This window comes from Thermobia domestica, chromosome 13 (genome assembly GCF_964235325.1).
Source record: "Thermobia domestica chromosome 13, izTheDome1.hap1.1, whole genome shotgun sequence".
Lineage (NCBI taxonomy): Eukaryota > Metazoa > Arthropoda > Insecta > Zygentoma > Lepismatidae > Thermobia > Thermobia domestica.
The window spans coordinates 21,083,911-21,108,886 of NC_137466.1; the positions used below are offsets into that span (position 1 = coordinate 21,083,911).

General features: G+C 36.4%; 1 protein-coding gene and 1 long non-coding RNA gene across 7 annotated transcripts in view; one reads left to right on the top strand and one right to left on the bottom strand.

Annotated features, from left to right (window-relative positions):
- Positions 1 to 24,976, bottom strand: part of flz (transmembrane serine protease filzig) — a 424,928-nt gene that overhangs the window by 326,251 nt on the left and 73,701 nt on the right. The window lies entirely within an intron of this gene.
- The window catches only part of LOC145668045 (uncharacterized), a 316,452-nt gene that overhangs the window by 179,628 nt on the left and 111,848 nt on the right, over positions 1 to 24,976 (top strand). For 2 of the 4 annotated variants that reach the window (XR_014127959.1, XR_014127958.1), the window contains one exon: positions 19,798 to 20,546. The exons of the other annotated variants lie outside the window; for them this stretch is intronic. This is a non-coding gene — a long non-coding RNA (uncharacterized LOC145668045). The remainder of the gene's footprint in view (positions 1 to 19,797; positions 20,547 to 24,976) is intronic. 4 annotated transcript variants of the gene reach the window in all.

Consider the following 24,976-nt stretch of genomic DNA (forward strand, 5'->3'; position numbering starts at 1 on the left):
AGGGAGAAGAAGAAGAAGCATTGTAAGAAAATGGAAAGAAGCGGAGTAGATATGAAAGAAAGAAAGCGAGGAACTTATGAACTAAATATACATAACTAAATATACACAACTTATAGTGAACTAAATATACATAATGCATTGAGAAGGATATTGGATAAAGCAGAGAAGTAAGAAGAGGTAACACAGGTGTATTTAATAGCAGATAGCCAATTGAAATTTTAAGATTCTCAAAAGTGAAAATTGTTGAATAAGACAGGTGTGCCGATTAAAACATTAAGATTTTAAGTAAAAGTTGTATCATTAAAAGTAGCAAACATGTAATCAAGTAAAAGTTGTTAAAAATGAAAGGACGAATCTTATTGCCTCCTAAATGTGACCACCTTTCATTTTCTGATATATAAGCTGTAACCTTAGAAATTGTAGTTCATAACGAGTCTGCTGAAGGCAAACATACTTTGCCCAAACTGTAAAGATATTATTTAGTAAATAGTATATGCTTTGGTCATAATTTGTTTTTTACTTTTTACAAGAAGTTCCAAAGCTAGAATGAATGGTGTTCAGGGGATAAGCTACAAAAGTAATCGCAGACAAATGACAAGGGGCGGTCTCCAGCTTGGAGGTATGATGTAAAGAACTTGTTCAGAAACATTCGCGGAAGCTTCGCATCGAGACTGGTAACTTGATACCATCTCACCAAAGTAAAATGCACATGAGGTTTGAAACATGCGAAAAAAACAAAATATATAGAAAGTCGCCGTGACTGTAATACTGGGAACTATGGGAAAGTTAAAGTAAAAAAAGAAATACTTCGACAAAATAGACACTTTCAAATACCTAGGATCAACATTAACAGACCAAAATCATATCCCAGAGAAATTAAGTGTCGAGTCAATAGACTCGTGTTACTATTTTAACTCTATTGTTTTCCAGAATTCTGCCGAAGAATTTAAAACTTAAATACATAATACGGTCTGCTGGGATGTATGGTAACGAAACCTAATCATTTGCTTTGAAGAAAGAACACATACTAAAATTATTTGAAAACAAAATCCTGAGATGAATATTTGGACAAAAGAAGGATTACAACGTTGAATGGCCGAAACTTCATAACAAGGAACTGCATAATTAATACGATTTACCTAACATGGTAAGGGTCATTATGCATAAGAGGCTCAGGTGGGCAGATTATGTAGCCAGAATGGAATAAAGTAGGAACGCTTTAAAAAAATTAATTGGAAACCCAATCGAAAAAAGACTATTAGGAAAGCCTAGGCGCAAATGGGAAGAAAATATGGATCTCTCAGAAAGAAAATATAAAGTAGAAACGATTCAGTTGACTATGGACATAAGTAAAGTCAATGAACAATGACTATGGACAAAAGGAAAATCAATTTTGCAAAGTTTCAGAGATATATGTATATCATATCTAGCTGCAAAATTGTACGACCACTTGAAAGATGTGTTAAATATGTAGTGTTCTAGTAAATTAGCTTTTAAAAATATTCGAAATAAGCAAGAATGAGTAAAAAATAATATTGGCGTTAATAAGTAACTTCATATCTAAAAGACAGAACTATTTTTAAAAGTATACCAAAGAAAAATACACTGAAAAGTACATCAAAACGTACTCAATATTGGAAGTATAAAACGGAAATATGATCACCAGAAATCACGTAGTTTACCAGATATCACAGCTCTGGATTGATGAATGTTAGAAATTTAATTTCTATTACCAGCTTTCAACGGTGAGTACCGGTAATCACGAAACTGCTGTTAGTAGTTGTCATAATAGTTAAGTCATGTCTATGTTTGTTAGAAATGAAGGAGCATTTAACACTAAGGTATCGTTTCACATATTTAATTTCATAATTGGGCTTGAAAAATGGATGAATTACATGTATAAAAATAAAGGTAAAAAGATCCAGCCATAACATTTTGTAAGGTTAATTGATAAATATGGAATAATTAAACAATCATCAAACTTTGGCATAGTTTCCATGACGTGCAATGCACTTATTCTAGCGGTTTGATTGCACGGTTTGATTGCACCTCGTGAGAAAAATATGGTTGGTTGTCACCGTAACCAATCGTGCACCATGGTTTTCACCTCTTCTTCGCTTTAGAAATGCTCCTCCACCTCCCCTTTGATCAGGGAAGTGAGGTCAGTAGTCATCGTTGTTTACGTCTAATTTCAGGGCTAAATGAGCAGATCCCCATACGAATTTGGGTCACTGCCGTTTCCTTTTCGAAGTAATGTCCAAAAATACTCATTTTCATCTCAGGAAAGAGGAGCGTGCCTATGTTGTATTGATAGTTGAGTGTATTTTTTTTCTTTTTGGTTTTAGCTGCACCCAATGGTGCTCATTCTTTATTTCAGTTTGGTGACATTGGACCTGGATTTCATTCCAGAAATCTATTACCTTCGGCTTGAAATAGACTCGACAGTTCTCGTTTGCATAAACGCGACGGTCACTTAATTCAGTAGCCACATCACATGGAATCAATCTCGCAGACACTGTTGAACCGCAGTACATCACGGACAAGGTGTGCTGAATCAAACATTAATACTAAAACGTTGCTATTTTCTTTATAGCAATACGAGTATTATTTCTCTCAAGCTCTTCCAACATGACGATGATTCTGTAGTAACATCTTCATGTGGTTGCCAGGTCATGGAAGTTCTCCATAATCTTACATTACTTTTAAACTTTAACATCACGTAGACTTGATGCAGTGATATCCAAGAACCACCGAATTACATTTTTATCTGCGATGAATTTCAATTGATATAACACCATCACTGTTTAAAATAACATATCACTACTCTAATACCGTGAATTTCGCCACTGGGGCTTCAGCAAGGACGCTGCTTCCATGTTCAGTGTTTCAACATGATGATGCCATTCAGGTCATTCTTTCAAACATCACGATAGCTACTATCAATTTACAGCTCAATCATACTTTCTGTCAGGAAAATATTTTATGTACACTCATGTCCAAAATTATTGTCTCATGTCTATAAATCATACAATGAGGTAGCTCCGGGCATTCAATTAATGTCTTCTTCAAACTCTTATCTCCTAGGAACTGCTCTCTCAACAGAATCTAGAAAAACCTTATTAACTGAGAAGATAACCAAACTGGAGATGTATTTCGCACATCTGTCATTAATCTCATCACATTCTGGCTTTTATTTATTAACATCATCATTTACTACTCCAAGCTTACTATATTTTCTCAGAAGTTCACCTTCATGGAAGGAAGAAGATTTATTAGAACGCTTCGATAACACCGTAAAATCTGGTTTAACACATGGCTTCAGGCTTCTCTACTAGTTGGTTTTGTTGGATTAGGCGTCCGACGAGCCATAGATTTTGTTATTCCCGCCTTCTTGGCATCATTCTATGGTTCCCGATGTCTAATATAATCACTTCTCCAACAGGATATAAGCTTCCACATGAATTCTGAAGTTAAAGATTGCTCTTCCACTTGGTCACTGCAAGTTGGATCTGAATTACCCGAATTTAGTACCAGAGCAAAGCAATCCACGTGGGAAGTACCTACTTTTGAATCACACTTCTTTTTACTACGGTCTTCAGACAGCCTAGAAGACAAGGCTAGAATAATTGCTGCATCATCCATAGAAGAAAGAGCTTGGCTTAAAGTTTTACTTTCGTCCCCTCTAGGCCTTCATCTCAGTAATGAGAGTTTTCGAATAGCTGTTGCGTTACGGTTGGGGGCAAATATATGTGAACCTCATAAATGTCAGTCATGTAGGAATCCAGTAAATGAAAAAGGATTGCATCGACTGTCTTGCATAAAAAGTACAGGTAGATATCCCCGACATTCAAATGTGAATGACATTATAATTTGAGCACTCATTTCAGGAGGTGCACTGGCAATAAGGGAGCCAAATGGATGTAGTAGAACGGATGGTAAAAGACCAGATGGGATGACTTTAATACCTTGGAAGAGAGGTAAATCATTGATTTGGGATTTTACGTACACAGATACTTTCGCCCCTTCCAACCTTCCTTTCTCCTCACTCCAAGCGGGGAATGTAGCCAGTCGGAAGGAAACAGAAAAAAAGAAAATACAGTAACCTAACAGAGAAGTACCAATTTGTGCCCATTGCCATTGAATCTAGTGAATCCTGTGGCAAAGAAGGCCTCAGCTTTATAAAGGAAGTAGCTAAAGGCATCATTCAATTATCTGGTGATGATAGAGCAAGCACATTCCTAATTCAGAGAATAAATATGGCAGTACAAAGAGGTAATGTAACCTCTATATTAGGAACCATACCACCAGGTAAAGAGCTAGATGAGATTTTTCTTCTTCAAAACATCTTTCTTTATGTTATCTGATTTTTTGTTAGAAGAAGAAGAAATTTGATTTGTATATAAAGTTATGTCTACCATGCCATTTGCTTTAGGATTGTTCTGTTTATGTACACGTTATTTATTCTTGTAATTGTTAAAATTTAATTTTTATCACTTGTTTAACCAGTAGTTGCAGGAAATAATCATATTATTTAATTGCATAATTGGATAACACATGTTTTTGTAGATATGTCTATAAATAGGTTTTTGTAGGAATATAATTTGATAACGAATTTGCCCGGTATTTCTTATATTGTTAGTATGTGTATAATTGGCAAAGACATGTATGTGGCGAATTTCATGTCAAAAGAGCGGTAAATATGAACAATAAAACGCAAATAAAACTTTCTACTCCATTTAACAACCTTTTGCTTTACTCATTCTAATTTTCGTATTTGTAATTATTTTCGTATTAAATTTACCACAAATATACATTTCCCGATTATACACATAGTATCAGTATAAAAAGTACCCTGTAAAATCATTATCAAATCATTTTGGACATGAGTGTACATCTCTTTCAGTCTGGCATTCCTGCGCTCTAACCATGGAGAGTATAAGAATTAAATCAATCAAATATGTAGTGAAGGGTAAGGAGAAAACCCTAATCCGAACAAAACATTGAAGGGGACACAAACTGTGAATTCGAATAGTACATGGTGTAAAAGGACGACACCGAAAGAGGAAATCCAGAAACATCTGGTAAACGAAGAAAAAAGAGAAAAAATTGTCGAAGTGGGAACATAAAGTACAAATGCCAACTAAACATTAAGCAACGAGGTTGGTGTAGTGTTGAAGACGCTAGGTTATAAATCCAAAAGTACGTCAGTTCGAATCCACTCCAAGTAGATTTTTTTAATAATTCATACATCACATAAGAGCTGGTAAAAGCCGATAGCATATTACACGTTTAATATGTTAAGTGAAAATAAGGTAAACATTCCAGTTACATTTGTTAGAGAAGTGAAACAATGAAAACGAGGACACAGGTATATCCAATCAGGGGTATGTATCAGAGAGCGGTAATCTGAGATTTTTTTTTTTTTAAATTTCGCACATGTGAGTCTGTACAATAGGCAAATTGCTTCAGAAATCTGCCTATTGCAGAAACCAATATGTCAGAAAAGCAGCAAAATTTCTGTGAACATTTGCCGACCATCGCCCTCCGAGATGAAAACCACCCTCAGTTCGAAAGTTTCTCTCTCTCCTGCTTTTTGTATATATGCATACAGAGAGCGAGAAAGAGAGAGAGAGAGAGACAGACAGAAATGCTCCAGGAATTGAGAGTTGGATACGTCCCTTCAAATCAACTAGATGACAAATAGATTCTTACATAATAAGAATGCCTAATACAAACAGCTATAAAATGTCAAATATTATTGCAAGCATTATACGAAACTGTCCGTTCAGATAGGGTTCCAGGACCCGAACAGCATAGTCCTGATATCCCGAATGCGAAAATAGTGTTGTTCACACAACTTTCCCTTTCCGCGAAAGTATCCTGTGCAAACAATCAAGTTTTGGGATGAGGAACCATATTGAGACCACAATATTAAGCTATATAAATACATTCTGATTTCTATTCAGTTATTTCTTCCTACAAGTTTTATTCATATACTTGTAACAGTCTTGTTCATACATGATGTTTTTTTTTACTGAAATAGACTTTATTCCAACTAAAAACACAATACACGGCGCTGCAAGCTGTAAAGTAACAAACAAACCCAGGACAGCGAAATATAGATACTGAAATTTGTTAATAAAAATTACACGGAAGAAACGAAAAATACATTTTCGAGTCATCTCCGAAGATTTATCTCTTTGGAACACCAGTCTCGATTTCGTTCATTGTGGATATTACACTGTCATTCGCATAGCTAGATTGAACACGTTAGAGTCGAATTGATTTTGAGTTTAACGCCCCCTCAGGAGCGAGGCTATATGAGACGTGGATCTACTGATTAATGTGGAATCTGAACCACATGAGCTCCCGCCGAGAATCGAACCTGGGTCTCCTACGCCAAATGAGCACGTTAGAGCTCAAACCGATCATTGCGTCAGTCGACTGATATGGATTAGCTTATGAACTATCATTGGGTCGAGGATTCGAACCCGTGATGACCCGCTGATTCGATTGAAACTCGTAACCCGGAGGATAAAAGATTTTACTTATTTCCTTGCGTTTAAAAAGTGTTTCTTCAAGAGTTGAATAGGACGGGAGAGTTATTCCCAAAGCATGAACAAGAGGGCACGGAAATTCCCAGTTAGCTACATGTTCAAGATCGGATCGATCGGGCTCTGGCTTGGTTTCAACTCTGGAACACGTACATGCACATAAAGTGCATGTGTAAGGGAGAGAATGAAAGAGAAGAGAAAGACGCATAATAGAGAAACTTTAAGACAGACAGAGAGAGAAAAATGAATATAAATAGAAAACCAGCTTATCATTAGAGTGCATAATGATGAACGCACACATTGCTTACTCGGATTCTCGCCATTGATGCCTTGTAACCTCTCCAATCGCAGATGGATCATAAGTAGGTTTTCTATTTATATTCGTCTTTCTCTCTCTCTCTCTCTCTCTCTCTCTCTCTCTCTCTCCCTCTCTCTGTCTTTTTTAACATTTCTCTACCATGTCTTTGCGTCTTTCTCTTCTCTCCCCTCTCTCACACACACTTTATGTGCATGTGCGTGTTCCAGAGTTAAAACCAAGCCAGATCCTATAGACCCTGTGTGGAAATTACAGTTAACTGGGAATTTCGGCGTCTTGTTTTTCGTGCCTTTGGAGTAACATTTCCTGTCCTAGTCAACTCCTAAAGAAATACTGGTCAAACGCAAGGAGATAACTAGAATCATTTTTATCTTCCGGGTTATGAAGTCTCAATCGAATCACCGGGTCACTACGGGTTCGAATTTTCGACCCAGTGGTGGTTCATAAGCTAATCCATATCGCCCGACTGAAGCGATGACCCGTTTCAACTCTAACGTGTTCATTTGGAGTGGGAGACCCAGGTTCGATTTCTGACGGGAGCTCATGTGGTTCGAATTCCACGTTAATCAGTAGGTTCACGTCTCATATAGCCTTGCTGCTGAACGGAACGTTAAACTCAAAATCAACTCGACTCTAACGTATTCATTTTAGCTGTGCAAATTAAACGTTATATGCATAATAAACGGAATGGAGGCTGGTGTTCGGAACAGATAAATCTTCTAAGATGACCAGAAAGCTGAGCGAAGCGAAGCTCTTATACTCGGGTTAGCCGTTTGGTTGTCCGCGAACTCCTCCTAGACCGTTTGGCCGATCTCAACCAAACTTAGCACGCTGATAGAGTATGTCGTACTGAGTGACAACATAGGTCGAAATCAAAAATCCGATGTACCATCGAGGAATAATCACCGAAAAACGCTTCCTCCTAGACCGTTTGGCCGATCTCAACCAAACTTAGCACGCTGATAGAGTATGACGTGCTGAGTGACAACATAGGTCGAAATAAAAAATCCGATGTACCATCGAGGAATAATCACCGAAAAACGCTTCCTGATTACGTAGTTTAAGCTCGCTCAGCTCATTTCATTGCAATCGTGTATATCCATTGCATTCCTAGTTATTATTATACATCTATGTTTATGCAAGCTTGTTTCATGTATTTATTAAGTTCTATCATGAAAGTAAATTCATAAAACAGTACTTTAAGGTTCTATACTTCTTGATTTCCAACAGCACAGGTGTGTCCTGCTATTTTTGGTAATCACCAATAGAGATTTTGTGATTTCCGGGAGTCATCAGTGAAAACTGGTAACAAATATTCAATTTCAAACATGTACCAATAACAACCACATTTTGGGAACTTCTACAATAGTAGCTACGTAAGTGTGAAGAACGAGGTATCGCACATATAAAGTGTTTGAGTGTCGAATATTACACTAATCATATGGCTATAATAAACACTTTTCGATTTACTTTGCTTGTGTGACGTTATTACAATACTTTTTGGTAGGAGTAATGACAAGTTCTCCAAATCATATAATCTTAAGGTAAATTGTCAGTGTTTACCATATATCCAAACTGCTCTAAACAGACTATGATCTCCACACCTATTGAAATTCATCTATGCAATTATATGGGGTACTTATCTGAACAGTTTTTCGACACAACCTTTTGAAAAAAATCAAGCACTTGTAATTTTCTTTCTATTCATTCGAAATCCATCATATCATGATCATATACACTTAAGTACTTTGGATGTGCATTACCCCACCCGTTTAATTAATGTTATTACTGTTGTAAAGGATGTAAAACCTGGATGTAACACTAAATAACAAATATGATATTGTAAGTTTTCGCTCTAATGTAGGTTTGAAATATGTAAGAACCTAATGTAGTACGATTTGAAAGAATATAATGTGACGTTATTTGGTCTAGGAATTAATTCGTGCGGGTGGACAAGAGATGGCGCAACGAACGGAGCGTCCCACAGTTCCGTGTATCCACACATGTGTTGCAAACCCCTGTCATCGCGTATCGTTCGTAGTATAGGGCAGTGGATTAAAGCGTCAACAACACCAGTTTGTAGTTAAGTGAACATGGCGCAATTTGTGCCTGATAAAGTGTTTTTACGGTGTGTCCTGCTGCATTACTTTAACATGCAGAAAAGTGCGACTGAAAGTCATCGTATTTTGGTGGAAGTGTATGGTGACCATGCTCTAGCTGAGCGAACGTGTCAGAAGTGGTTTGCACGGTTTAGAAGTGGTGATTTCGGCTTGGCAGACCAAGAGCGAGCTGGACAGCCAAAAAAAATTCAAGACGAAGAATTGACAGCATTGCTCGAGCAGGATTCGTGTCAAACGCAGGAACAACTTGCAGCAGCATTAGGCGTTGATCAAACAACAGTCTCCAAACGCTTGAAAGCCATGGGAATGATTCAAAAGATGTCACATTGGGTTCCACATGAATTGAAAGACAGAGACGTTGAAAGACGAAAAACCATTTGCGAATTGCTGCTTCAACGACAGAGCAGAAAGGAGTTTCTGCATCGAATTATTACGGGTGATGAGAAGTGGATCCATTACGAGAACCCTAAACGAAAAAAGGCCTGGGTGAAACCAGGTGAACCAGGTCCATCACAACCAAAACGAGATATTCACTGTGCAAAGGTTATGCTGTGCATATGGTGGGATATGAAAGGTGTGGTGTACTATGAGCTGCTGCAACCGGGTGAAACTATGAATGGAGAACGTTATCGACGACAATTAATGCGTTTGAAGCAAGCTCTGGCCAGAACACGACCAGAATGGGAGAACAGACATGATAAACTTATTGTTCAACATGATAACGCTCGCCCACATGTCGCAAAACCGGTCAAAACCTATTTAGAAAATGTCGGATGGGAAGTTTTACCCCACCCGCCGTATTCACCAGACGTTGCTCCTTCGGACTACTACTTGTTCGATTGCATGAACAACGATTTGATTGGACAGCGGTTTACTTCTTCAGAAGATATCGAAACATGGGTCTCTGACTGGATCGCTTCCAAGGATGGGGACTTCTTTCGCCACGGAATCCGTACATTGCCTGACAGATGGGCGAAAGTGGTGGCTAGCGATGGGCAATATTTTTCTTAAGGTATTTATGTATTTTGTGTTTGTACTACAGCTTCAATGTGTGCGTACCAACCGCACGAATTAATTCCTAGACCAAATAGTATTGCAACACTCCTAACCTGGTGGTACCACAAAGCGTGTCAAACAATGTTCCTGTGCTGATATTTCCATATTTTAAAAATTCAGTGTTTTTATTATTTTTATAAAAAGATATTATCTCTTAAACCAGGGCGTATAATTGCTGGTCGCCAGGTCGTCATTAGCGACTAAAAACTTAGAGCTGGCTACCTGTGTTCAGTAGGAATGGTTTCTGCCTAAACTCACAGGGCTGCGCAATTTCTGTTTCGCACGAAAATAATTGTCATTGAGTGACAGAAAACACGGAATTTGAGGTCTTCACAACGTAATTCGCCTCTCCTTTCCCACCTTACAGTAAAAATATTACGAGATTACGAAATTTGCTTGCAATTGTCTCATTTTGTGCAGTTTTACCTGTGAGAACTACTTCATGAAAGAGAGGCTTCAGCATTCTCAACAGAATTAAGACTGCCTACAGGAATTCACTGAAGACTTACATGCTGTATGTTTTGCTCACAATTTTCATCAATGGCCCTTCACTTAAGGACTTTGATCCGAAAATTCTAACCGACAACTGGAATTTCAGTGCAGGAAAAGGGCGTTACACAAACGTGCATTCTTAAGGTAAGATATTTTTTACATGTATACGAATTGTCCAATTCAAAGTTGATTATCCTAAATCTAATTGTCTGATTTTGAAATTTTGTGCCCTAATGTAATCTCTTTCTTTGTCAAAGCAAAGGCCCTAGGGGAAAGGGGGACATATTATAATTTATACGTGAGAGATAATGGCGACCATCATTTTTGGATTGGCGAGTGTGTCTGACTGAAATTTTGTGCCCTGTCTTAAACTAATAGCTAGAAACACACTGAAATGTTATAATATGGTCCTGGCAGAGGGACATTGTTGGATATATGCTGTGATAGAAGAAAGTTAATAGTGTTGCCAATCTAACGTAAAGTTGTATTTTTTCAAATGACACTATGTTAGGTTATTACATATTCCAATTCTACATGTTAAACGAAAACTTCCAATATTACATTTATTATTTAGTGTTGCAAATTAAGGACGCTACAATATACCAAATATGCAAACTTTGGTGACCTCTATAGCAGTAATAACGCAAATGAGACAGACGGAGCAATCTACAAGCAAAGAACTTAACTGTCTAATATCATGATCATGATATAAAGGATGAATACGAACAAGTTACAAAGGATTAAAAATTTGACTTTTTCGAAAGCCTGTATTCGGAAAATTGCTTAAATAAGTACCCCATCCATTCGATTGATAATTTTCAACAGGTGTGAAAAATACAACGCAGTTTACAGCAATTTGATGTCAAATACCGTCAGGAAATATGGCAAAAAGCTGTTAAAGTTTGCGACACTTCTTAATATTATGAATTCCGAAAAATTGCTGTAATTACGTCTATCAAAAGGTATTGTTCTAATGTTACAGAAGCAAAGCAGATAAAAATTGTTTCTAGTAGTTCCCATACATACGCCATTTTAAACGATATAATAGTTTTTACAATTTTTCATATCTCCCGAATGGCTTGAGATATCAAGTTGCTGTAAACGCTATTTTGATCTGTTTGTCTATGAAAACTATTTACCTAATTCGATGTAATACTTATCTAACCATTCATCGGAAATGAAATTCTTTGAGAAAAGTCAAAATTTCAATTAATTTAACATCGCTTTCACTTATTCCATTATAATGACATAGTTATTCGACATTAAGGTACTTCGGATGTGAAGTACTGCGTCCGTCACACTTGCGTTATTACTGTTATAGAACCTTCAAATATTTGGCTGATTTTCGAGGTTTGTCATACTGTAACGTCCTTAGTTGCAACACTGCATGACAAGTGTCGTGTTTTTGTTTTACATGTAAATTTGCTAATTGAAAAAATAAAATCTTGTGTTGCGTTGCCAACACTATTAACCTTCTGTATCACGGAGTATGCCAAACGATGTCCCCCTGTGATATTTGCACAGTACAAACTTTCAGTGTTTTTGACAGTACTCTTTATTGATATTTCAATAGAAATGACATTTACCATATTGTAGAAATCTTTTAGTTTACGTCCAATGTTTATGTCGTATAGGCTAAAGAAGACGGTGATTATGAGAATGAATGAAATGATTAGGGATGTGCACGAGTCGAGCTAAAACTCGACTGGACTCGATTTTCGAGTCGAGTAAAGGTAATTTTCTTGACTCGAGTTTCGATTCGAGCCAAAGGTAATTTTCTCGAGTCGAGTTCCGAGCAGAGTCACTATTTTTGGGGTCGCGCTTCGAGTCTTGTCGAGTTTGATAATTGGCTCGCTCGTTCAGCTCATTTGAAATCGTGGCCTGATTAGGCTGGAGAGCAAAAGCCTTTAGAAATTTAAGCAGCAATGTGGAATCTTCTAGTGTTGCTCACGTGAGGGGACACTGCTCGGATCTCCTCTCGTCTCGATAACGAAGTGACAATTTTTTATAACGAGAGTCTCAATATCATGAGCACTAATATAAGTGTATACTGTAGTGCTTACCATCAAGGCTGAGACCTGCAAAGTCGAATTTTTGAGCCCAAGCAGTTTACTGATATCAACCGGCTCGGCTCGTTACAACTGAGTGAACAGCTCGATTTAACTCAGTTGAGATGAGCCACTGACCCTGTTGTACTCGGCTTAGGTGAGCCATCAGCTCGTTTCAGTTCAGCTCAGGTCAGCCATTGGCTCGAGCCGGCTCGGTTGGGTGAGCTATTGGCTCGGCTCACTTCTCGGTTCAGATCAATAGTGAATGAGCTGTGAGCCAAGTTGCTCGAGTCGTTATCAACCCTAAACCTAGGCCGAACAGTTGTGAACATATTTGACCGGCGCCTTATAACTTTTAACAATGTTTGATTCTAGCTCGAATACTTGCTCCTATGGAATGATGTCCTTGCCTAGTAAACTTCACGACTACCGAGGTCGGTAGTCAACTAGTTTTTAGTATTCAGATACAAAATCCTCTATATTCATGTCCATACACGGTGTTGTTATAATAAGTTGTAGTAGTATCATTGATAATAATTAGTCTATACTAGATATTTGAAGGGACTACTTGAAACTACACACAGGATTTGGCTCGATTTAACTCGTTTAGGCTTAACTCGACTGAATTCGAGTCGAGTTGGAGGAAATTTCTCGAGCAGAGTTCTCGAGTAGAGTCTGTTTCGAGGCAAATCGAGTTTCAAAGAAATCTCGCTTGAACTCGCTTGTGCCCATCCCTGGAAATGATGGAATGAAATAAATTAGAGGAAACGGGAGAACCACGGAAGTCCCACACACGATATTTGTCCACCACAAAGCTGGGATCGAAAACAAATTTCATAAACCAGAGGTGAATTCTCTACCATTGAGTCATCGCGGCCCCACCATCTTGTAGAGTTATTTTTTTGTATATATTTATCAAATATGACTAGAATTGCCTAGGTATTTTTTGAGAAAATAGTCTGAAAATACTCAACCCAAGAATAATTTTCAGAAGAAACGAATTACGCCATATTTTAAGGTTGTTTACTAAATATTAATAACATCAACTGAGTGCTTTTTGACAAAACCGTTCGGAAAAGAAAATTACCACCAAGAATAGACTATCCTCTGTGGATATCTTCATAGGAAGGGACTTACGCTACATAACGGGGATATTATTGTAATATTTATTTATGGAATGTTATCAAATTCTCCTGACTACTTTTTTATTTTAAAAAAGACGTCTGAAAAGTACGAAAAATAGTTTAGTTTTGGTTAATTTCTCACCTTAGGACTGCACTATCCTTTGTGAGTTTTTCAGAAGAAATAGCTCCAGAGAATATTATAGAGCTGTTAATATTTTTAGTATATGGAATATAAACAAAATTGGAGAGCAGTTATAACCGCTTCCTGATTATATATGTTCTTTCGTTCCCAACTATACAAGTCAACCTAACGAAAAACCTTATTTTTATGCTAAAAAAGCTCTTTCTGTATGTTGATGAATATTGATGAGAAACCAATTTCTATTAGTCGTCGTAGCCAATAGAACATAGTATATTTTCATTCCAATTCTATTTTCATCACACCAGGTGCATCTAAGACGAAAAGACACCACTCGACCCTGTTGCTGTTGGCCGCTGTGGCTCACTAGGGAAGTACTTGAAGTGGTACGCGGGGATCTGCATGTGTTAAATATCGCTGAAAAGGTCATACGGAGTACACGTCACATGTGAAATATCTCGCTTGAATGGGACCTGTAGGGAGCGTGGCGCCCATTTGAAGATCAGAACAAGGCACGCTCCGAAATACCAGAAAATGTGGAGAAAATAGTAAGTTATGATGTAGTGGCTTTGAGACGTGGTACATATAGGTTTAAAATGTAGTTGAATACTAATCTGACATCAAATGTTTACAAATCAAAATGGTGGATCCAACATGGCGGACACAAATTGCACGAAACAAGCTATGCATCTGAAATTAAGTATATAAAGATACTCGACATCGCTATGTATGAATCGGATACCAAAAGTGTAAAATCCAAAATGGCAGATACAATATGACAAACAAAAAGTGTAGAAGTACAGAATGTACGTCTGTGTATCGAGACGAGGACAACAACAACATGATCTGGAGAAAACATCTGGATAACTTCACATGAGGATAAATCACAGATAAAACTGAAACAAGGACGAAGTATGACGAATTTAGCTTAAATGTTTCGTACTGCCCTCTGAATTGTTCCACATGCATGAAGTGCGTTCCGAACCACAAGAGAGGTGGTTTCCAACCACGGTCAACTACAACAGCAAACGACCGCTACATGGTGCAACAGGCCAAACATCAAGTGCAATTGCTAACAAATTTAACAGGACTGCAAGTAGCCCAATCGCAAGCTCTATAGTGACAATCAACTGTATATACAAGTGGCTACTTTATTTGACATACTGTATATACAAGTGGCCGTTACATTGTATTTTCTGACACATGCCCATCGGCAGCACCATTTGCTGTGGTGCTCAGGGCCGATTCTAGACATTTCTTAAGTTTAAGCAAACAATATTTCAGCGCCCCCACCTAAATCATAATAAAATAGTAGAAAGTTGTAATGGACAAAATTTCTTCAAACAACACAGCCACACAAAAAATAGTTCTTTGCGCCGGACATCAGGGTATGGGTTCAATGTATTTTCTTACACAGAATCCAAATTTCGAAACCCCAGGACGAACGACCGTGTAATGGAAAATTTGAGCGTAACATTTGAGCCATTGAGCATAGGGAGGAAACAAATTTTAGCCTACAAAACAAAATTGACACGGTCAGTCGTCCTAAAGTTTCGAAATTTGGATTCTGTGTAACAACATACATCGAATCCACACTCTGTGGTCCGCTGCATAGACTTTTTTTTATGGCTGTGTTACTTGTGTTCTCCCTATCCAATATTGCTCAAGTTTATCGCCCATAATAAAATTGGCATAGTCAATAGTCCTAGGGTTTCGAAATTTAGATTCTGTGTAACAAAATACATCGAATCCATACCCTGGGGTCTGCTGAGCAGAACTTTTGTTTTTCATCGTATAGCTGTGTTACGTTTATCCTCTCTATCCAAAATCGCTCGAGTTTCTCGCCCATAATAAAAAAATGATATAGTCGATCGTCTTGGAGTATCAAAATTTGGATTCTGTGTAACAAAATACATCGAATTCATATCCTGGGGTTCGGTGCACAGAACTTTTATTTTTTGTGTGTGTCTATGTAATTGTTACAATTGCAAATTTCTTCAATATCTGTAGTTTCCCCATTGATTACAGATTCAGTCAATATTAAATTATAATAAGAGACGCAATAATAAGAGATTTTGCCAAATTGAAAGCCAGAAAAATGTCTTTATAACATGAAGTTTTCAGTAAAAAAAATTAAGCTAATTTTATCGTAATCGTATCATTAGAAAATACTATGTAAATATACTTTTAACGAAGCGTAAGACAAACAGCATAAAATTTTGACAAAGAACTTTTTCATTTTGTCAATACCTAACAAGTAAACCTTACGTTTGGGTGAATCGAGTTGCTGACTGAGACACATATGAGAAAGTAGTACTAAATGTGGTCAGTATTTCAGTGAATTTGTAGGTGCGAAGCTCCAGGGGTTTAGGAGATACAGCTACCAGAACATCACATGGAAGTACAGAATAGTCTTCATACAGTTGGAGGTAAAAGCTCTGTAAGACCTCTTGTAACGACAAAAGGTGAATAATAAATATATGGGTACATATCAGGACTAGGGGGAAGTCATATAGTAGGTGTAGACCTGACGGCGGCTATCTTGAAATCCGCCATTTTGAATTAAGGTTAAGTTTTTAAAATAGGTATAGGGTCATGTGATACATGATTTAAGGCGCAAATTTAATCACAAGAACAATGGTGACGTTTATTTTTTTATTTACGCGCAATTGGTAAAAAGTTACAGGGAAATTAAATATTGTTGCAGCATATGTACTAGTCCTTTACCCCACCTTGTAAATTTTGTTAATGATAATAATTAAATAAAAAGCAGGTGGATAAATATTAGGTCTATGGCAAGAGTTGCCTTGATGGTGGCCATGTTCAAATCCGCCATTTTGAATCAGTCAGGTGTGCTCACTGTGAGCAGAGCATTTGTGCAAGTCATGCACTCTTTTCTGAACTACATATTGATTGTACTAATTGAGGACTTTTCTGGAAGAAAGACCCAAGTTCAATTATGACTCAATTCCATTTTGGTCATTTTCCCTTAAATTAGCCACTTGTTTATGCAATAACAAATGCTGGTTAATGATAAAGCAAAAGTGGTTATACCGTTGGATTTATGGTAGAATTTGCTATTAATAAGGTGTCACTGTTATGCGTTTTGTTTAAAACTTTTGTCTGATTCAAAGTGGCGGATTTGAACATGGCCGCCATCAAGGCAACTCTTACCATAGACCTAATATTTATCCACCTGCTTTTTATTTAATTATTATCATTAACACAAAATTTACAAGGTGGGGTAAAGGACTAATACATATGCTGCAACAATATTTAATTTCCCTATAACTTTTTACCAATTGCGCATAAATCAAAATCAACGTCACCATTGTTCTTCTGATTAAATTTTCGCCTTAAATCATGTATCACATGACCCTATTCCTAGTTTAAAAACTTAACCTTAATTCAAAATGGCGGATTTCAAGATGGCTGCCGTCAGGTGTACCCTTACTATATGACTTTTCCCTAGCCCTAATATATACCTATATATTTGTTATTAACCTTTTGTCGTTACAAGAGGTCTTACAGGGCTTTTAGCTCCAACTGTATGAAGACTATTCTGTACTTCCATGTGATGTTCTGGTAGCTGTATCTCCTAAACCCCTGAAGCTTCGCACCTACAATTTCACTGAAATACTGACCACATTTAGTACTACTTTTTCATGTGTGTCTCAATCAGCAACTCAATTCACCCAAACGTAAGGTTTACTTGTTAGGTATTGACAAAATGAAAAAGTTCTTTGTCAAAATTTTATGCTGTTTGTCTTACGCTTCGTTAAAAGTATATTTACATAGTATTTTCTAATGATACGATTACGATAAAATTAGCTTAATTTTTTTTACTGAAAACCATGTTATAAAGACATTTTTCTGGCTTTCAATTTGGCAAAATCTCTTATTATTGCGTCCGTATCCATTTCATTGGGTGTTATTTTCAATGGCCATCAAAGCTAGTCCATTTAATCGTTCTTGAGATATAGTTAACCTCAAATAATTCTTTAGCTAAACTTGTTTAATAGACCACAAATGACAAAAATGTGTACCTTAATCAAAATTCGTTTTCGGTCCAGTGGTGGAACTTCAAAATTAGATCCCTCTCAGAAAAATTATTTTCAGAGACCCTTAGGTCTATAAAACAATTCAATCCTTTCATGTGTGTTTCAAACATAGACGTTCGAAATAAGGTAATGAGCAACAGAATGTAAACACAAGCAGTGATGCACCCAAGATTTCTCTTTGGGGTCTGAAGAGTTTTCGGAGTAGCATATAATTTTGAGAATGCAAGTAATTTTGTGTGTTTGCTTCCTGAAATTGTACTAATTTTCTTAAAAAATAAAAGTTCTGGGGTATCCAGAATCTTGGAGCACCTCCGTTGGCGTATTCCTGAACACAAGTAACTAATATTAAAAAATTTACTTTGCATAAGGACTATTACCAAATGTTTAATAAACATCGCTCCACCTACATATAATACGAGAGAATGGATTGTTAATGATTGTTACACTCTTATAACAAAACGAGCATATGTATACACTGCTGTGATTGACAGTGTAAGTTCTGAAAAAAATATCTGTGTTACTTATAATCCTAATGACCTTTGGATTACAGTTTTGATTTCGATTACAGTTCCTCTTTCGAGTTATAGTATAGGCACTGCGTGAAAACTAGCTGTATTCAAACAAATTTTGAAATACATTAAATTTAATTCAGACCCGTAACCAAAGAGGCCGTATTAAATTTTAACAAATAAATTACTGCAATCAGGTAAAATAAACTTGCCGACTTGCAAATCCTTCGTTAACAGTAATTGGTATTGACAAATCCCTCACCTCACCATTTATACGATTATCACTTTCGAAATTTTATCCAAAAGACGAATGAAACTTTTTAGAACCTTCCCTTGCCTCTTATCTTCTTTTAAGTTTCGTAGCTTTCTTTTCCGATAAAATGCTCACTTGGTCTTTTATCGTTGGGCATTATTATTACATGGAAAACAAAGTACTATTGAAAAGTGAAAACATACATTATAAATAATAATAATAATAAACGAAATGATAAAGGATAAAAACGAAAATGTTGAGGAATGACAAATTGACATAATCAAAATAACCATTAAGCAGTGGGCAGCGATTGTGAGCCACTGGTATTAGGAACTTAATTTAAAACTTCCATCAGAAATGATAAATAATTCCGTTTGTACAGTCCGCCTTTTCTTAGTATTGGCCCCCCTTCCTCGACCAATGGACAACAAAAGCCTAGTCGCTTGAACTTCGATAATGTGCATTTCATTTACGATGATTTTTCTCAACCCTTAACTATGGTCATTGATCCGAAGTTCAATGACAAGGCGAAGCATCCCTGAAAATAATTCTTTCTACTGTGATAATGACACTCAACACGTACAGTTGATTTCCTTTTGTTTGTTGATCTATTCCCATTTCAAAGACGTATTTGGGAATGATATTCTCTAGCAAGGTCATGGAAGGCTGCTTGGGAAAGGAATAAAGAGTCTATTATATTTGTATTTTGTGCATATAGTGGCGTTGTGGAAAGAATCTCGCTGCCTTTAATCGTACTGCCGTAGTGTTTAATATAACATTTATTGAAAAGCTAACTTTTCCCTACATATTATCTCATATTAATAAACTCTTCCTTTTTCCCCTCTTGAAAAGCTCATTCCTAGATCTCCCTGCGCCGCGGGAAATTTCCTTAAACTAGCATTACTTGTGAGTGTGGTATTGGCGCCAATTGATGTACGAGTCCATTTCAATTGTAAAGGGGTGTTTTACAGCCAACGACACAAAGATTTAAATTTAATGTCCTTTTGATGTATTTTATCTGTATCTCAGTCTGTACAATATTTTTTGAAGCTACATGGGATTTTTTTTATCGTAACATTTTCTCTAATAGATATTCACATTTAAAATACAAAATTCATTTTCCAGTTTGTTGTCCTCTTCAACTGGCGCCTCCTGCGATCGCGAACTTCGCTCAAGATCTGGCTCTGGTGCTGCCAAAGACATCAGGACTGGACCAAGAAGAAGCGGCATCGTAGTCTCTTCTCCGATGAGAGCAGATTCAATCTGAGTAGTCATTCTAGGCCTACACTCATCTGGCGAGAGGGGGAACATTCAATGAACCAAGGAACATTTTCGGTCATGATCATTTTTCGTGCTTCTCTTGTGCTCCTGTGTTCTTGTGTTTAGAGGTATAATGTTGCATGGGCATACCGCCATCCCAAGTTTTTAACGCACTACACTTAGCGGTCAACGTTATTGTAACATTGTACTCCTTTCTCACGTGCACTTTTTCAGAGTTGCAGTAGGCTCCAACTTCTTTTTCATGGATGATAACATGCGACCACATCAAACAACGCAGGTGGCGGAGCTTTTGGAACGAAAGAATATCCAGCGCATTGACTGGCCTGCCTGTTTCGCCCGACTTGATTTCTCATCAACCATGTTTGAGACACTATTGGGAGACATCTTGTAGCACGTTCAGATGCGCCAAGGACCATCTAGCAATTATCTACAGTGCTGGTGAACTAATGGAATTCCATACCACAACATTCCACTACCAACTTTGTGAGCAGCATGAGTGCACGATACAGTGTGTAAATAAATTTTCATAATAGCCCCCGGAATTGCCGCTGAAGAGGAACCGGAGAAATGTGTAAATATTTCACAGAGCAGAAGTAAGTAAAGGGGTCTGGGTCTAGGTATGTATGCTGCACTACAAATCATGTCCTTGTATGAAATACGTGCCTGTTTTCTACGAAATACATAAAAATTGAGAGTGAAACATGGCGTCCCGAATTAGAGATATTTCAGCGTAAAACTTTCTCCTTTCAGATTGTATTGTAACGTAACAATGAAAATCTTTCAAATGGGCACCAAAAATGTATTTAGTACACAAAATCGCTGAACTCTTCAATTTAACCTTCTTTTAAAATCTTTAACTTGTCCCAATTTCCTCAGAACAGTCCGGATTTCAAGAAAATGTCACGCTTTCCGACGTGGCTTTCTCTGTAATTTAAAATGTCGCGACTTTCATATTTATTGATGAAGTTATTATTTTTATTGGAACTTATCTTAGACATTATTATACAGAGCCTTAAACATAAGGTGGACAGGCAGGCAAATTTACCACAGTTTTATAGTATATGATATATATAGTCTATGATTTAAATTGCCTCCCTATTTATCAATTAAAAACATGATAGCCTCTTTGCTAGAAACATTTATATTATCTTAATACGGACCGCTGGTACATTTCTTTCATCTTAACTGCTTGAAGCGTCTCAACTTAAAGGTTGCAAACTGACCAGAGTTTTTGTCAGGTTCAACTATATGTTTCAAGGTTTAAAATACAACTAGTAAACCCGCACGTCCTGCGCAAGCGCAGGACACTTGTGTCTAAATGATTAAATATGATACAAAATTAAAAATATTTATGTATGTTTAAAATTTGATCGAGATCGGTTGGGTGGTTCAAAAGTTATTAAGTTTGTATGTTATATATATATATATACCCTCTCCTCTTCCTACCCTAAGTTCTACCGTCAAAGGGATATGATAAAAACCACCCCAGGTCCGAACCTCATCTATGTTGATAATTTGATTAACATCGGTTCGGTGGGTTAAGCGTAATGAAGTCACAAAGACAGTCACTTTTATTTTATTTTATTTTTTTTTTTTAATTTTTACATGTCCTCCCTTCTCCTCCCCTACATTGTGCCATCAAAGTAAAATGACGAAAACATCCCAAGTCCGAACCTTATCTACGTTCAAAGTTTGATCGAGATCGGTCGGATGGTTCAAGTTGTTAAGTTTTATTCATTTCCATATACATATTTACCCTCCTCCCCTCCCCTCCCCTAGGTTCTACCATCAAAATGAAATAATAGAAAACTTCCCAGGTTCGAATTCCATCTATATTGAAAATTTGATTGTGATCTATCCGGTGGTTCAAGAGTTATTCATTCACGGACATGGTCACTTATAGTTTTATACTTATTGATTTTTGTATATCTAACATTCCTTCCCATCCCCTAAGTTCTACCGTCAAAGTGAATAGCTGAAACACTCCCAGGCTAGAACTGCATCTACGTAAAAAATTTGATCGAGATCGGTCGGGTGGTTCAAGAGATTATTAGTCACAAACATAGTCACTTTCAATTTGGACCTGAAGTGTTTTGTTCACAGACCTTTATTAATATGTAGATTATCCTTCAACTGTTCTCAGGATTATGAGGGGGTACCAGGATTTTATTTTCCAGAGTTGACAACCTTTCCCTATATTTTGCTTTAGAGAAGTGACAAGTTTAAATTTTAAAAAAAACGTCAATCATATGTCAAAGTATGTAAAGTTTCCCTTACATTTTTGTCGTAACAGTACGAAAATGGAGAATCATTAGCAAAGGCATTTGCAGCTCGCATTCTGTGTGTGACTGCAATTTGAAGTAGCACGCGTGCCAGTTCTCTACTTAGGAACCGTTTTTAACATAGCCAAAGAAATGCTAACTCATTGTCACAGTTTCCCATATTTTCTGAGTCTTCAATCCTTTGTGTGAAATTCTGAACAAGTATTTGAATAGCTATACTAATTTCACAACAGAAATGGGAGAAATACATATATATGCATAATGCATATACACATACTCCCTACTTCTACGAAGATTGGTAAGAGATCTCTCTCATGGTAAATATAAATGATCGTCTAAAACATAATCTACATTTTCAGTTTTCACTTATATTTCTCAGTTAAAAAAAGAAAAAGAGTAGGTGATTGTGTTTCTGTTGTACAAAACATAAAGAAGAATAACTTTAATAAAAACTATGCAAAAGCAATATTACAAGTAAATGACCAACAAATGCGGTCAAAATCAAATAATATTAATATTAATATTAATAATAATAATAATAATAATAATAATAATAATAATAATAATAATTTCAGTCAGTGCGAAGCCAAACAATTTAATACCTAATATATACGCATATAAGATGTTTGGATAGTACTTTTATCAAGCATTAATTGTTTAGTTTGCCACAAATGTCAAATTCTTTTTTTTATACTAGTAATGAATTATTTTCTACTTTTAGGTGATTCACTATTATTATTATTATTATTATTATTATTATTATTATTATTATTATTATTATTATTATTATATTATCTCGTTTCTAGCGGTTTTGTTACAGTCGGTTAATGTTCTTTTTCTAGCTTTTATTTTATGCTTTTTAGTGTTTTTTTAAGTATGTTATTTTTCTTAGGTTATTTAGGAACATTGAAGTTAGTGTAGAAGCCACTTTTCTTCTCTCATTAATGTAGCCTTACGATAAAAAGATATCTTCACATCACCTAACGCAATATGTGTTCACAACAGGGACAGGTTCATAGGTTTCAGATCATTTTTAATCTGTGATATAATTTGTATTTTGACTAGAAAATTAAGGAGCAAGTTTATATATTTAGAGCTCAGATTCGCAGATCAGTGCAATATGATCTCTGAGAAAACTCAAATTCTCAGATTCTCAATTTCTTATCAGATACGTTGAAGTAAGTACAACAATATGTATCAGTGACAGTGTAGATTTTTTAAGTTTTGAAAGCAAAGTCTGCAATTTATTCGTCGGAGCATTCATCTCCAAAGATGTAATAAGTCGTCGCCTATTCCAGATAATGATCAATTAACTTTTTTTAATTGTAGTAAGTAATCCGAGTAATTAGTACTTAGTACGAGTACTTAGTAAGTAATCCGAGTAATTAACTTTTTCTCTCCTGTATGGATTTACGTCTCTTTTTTATGTCTGAAAAAGTGAGATTTTGAGATACGACCTTTAGTCAAATTGTTTAGGATAGTGTCGGACAGGAGCTGTCAGGGCTAGGCGGAGATGGAAACTTAAAGGGTCACATAATGGACTATTTATGTAAACATTTTTTTGCTTTTAAATGGCCTCTTTAATTTGTTCACAGCATTAAGCATACACACTTACACACAAAACGACTAGTATTACAGCCAACAAAAATGTGAATGTATGATAGATAAATTAACAGTAGCCTACCTATGCCAGCATAAGCAGGAAGGAAAAAATATAATTAGCTACAATTGTATGGCTACATTGAATTTCACAGCAAGAGTAATCGTTTAAGATCTCTTGAGCTTTCAGCTATTTCGCTTCAAATAACACCGTAATCTACAGGTAAATTCTGGACATATTCAGTATTAAGAAGCATTAAATTTTCCAGTAGGCTTTGTCCCGAAAGTAAATCAGTTTAGATTTAAGGATCTTATGTTAGAAAATAAGCGTTCACACATTGTCTGGGTAGTTGTCTTGTCTCGTCTTCTTTACCATTAACGGTGTTTTAATAGGTGCATCAGCTTTAATAGCCAAGTATGCCATAAATGTGTGGAATTTGAATTACTTATTCGAAAACTGAATTACTTGGATTAAAAATTGTAAAGAAGTTTACAAATGGCGGATGCCGCCATTTGCATTTGTTGGCCGACTTACAAGTTGAATTGCCTGTCATATATAGTAAGGAAAATGTAGCAGAGTAAAAATTGTAATTGTACGAATTCAAGATCAGGAAAAGCAGTTAGACAAAATCAATTAAAGAAATGTATAGTCACAATAGGGTTATAGTCAAAATCATGAAGGAGTTTCAATGCAAAGAAGAGGGCCAGTTACCCAAATAGTCAGGGTGTAAAAGTTGGAAAAAGTGAAAAATAGATGAAATGAAGACGTGTAAAGTAGTTGTACATGAAAGTAGACGTTTTCATGCGTAGTATTTGTGAAAGTGTATAAAAAGTGTACGATGAGAAATGTTCACTTTATCCACTACTTCTTCTGCACCTCACTTTTCGCTTTAGTAGTCGGAAGAGTCAGAACATATTTGTACACACAACACAAATTTGCTGTAAGTGGTTTCAATTAAAATCAGCTCACACAAGAGTGTAAACGCACAATGTATGCAATTCTCTTTACAATGGCGACAATTCAGCTAATCCAGATCTTCCGTTCCAGAATCAGCTGAGCACGAACCACATTAAAGTCACTAGTAGAAGCATCTTCCAGATTCTTGAAGTAATCTTTGTAATCGGTCAAAAATTGTTAGAGT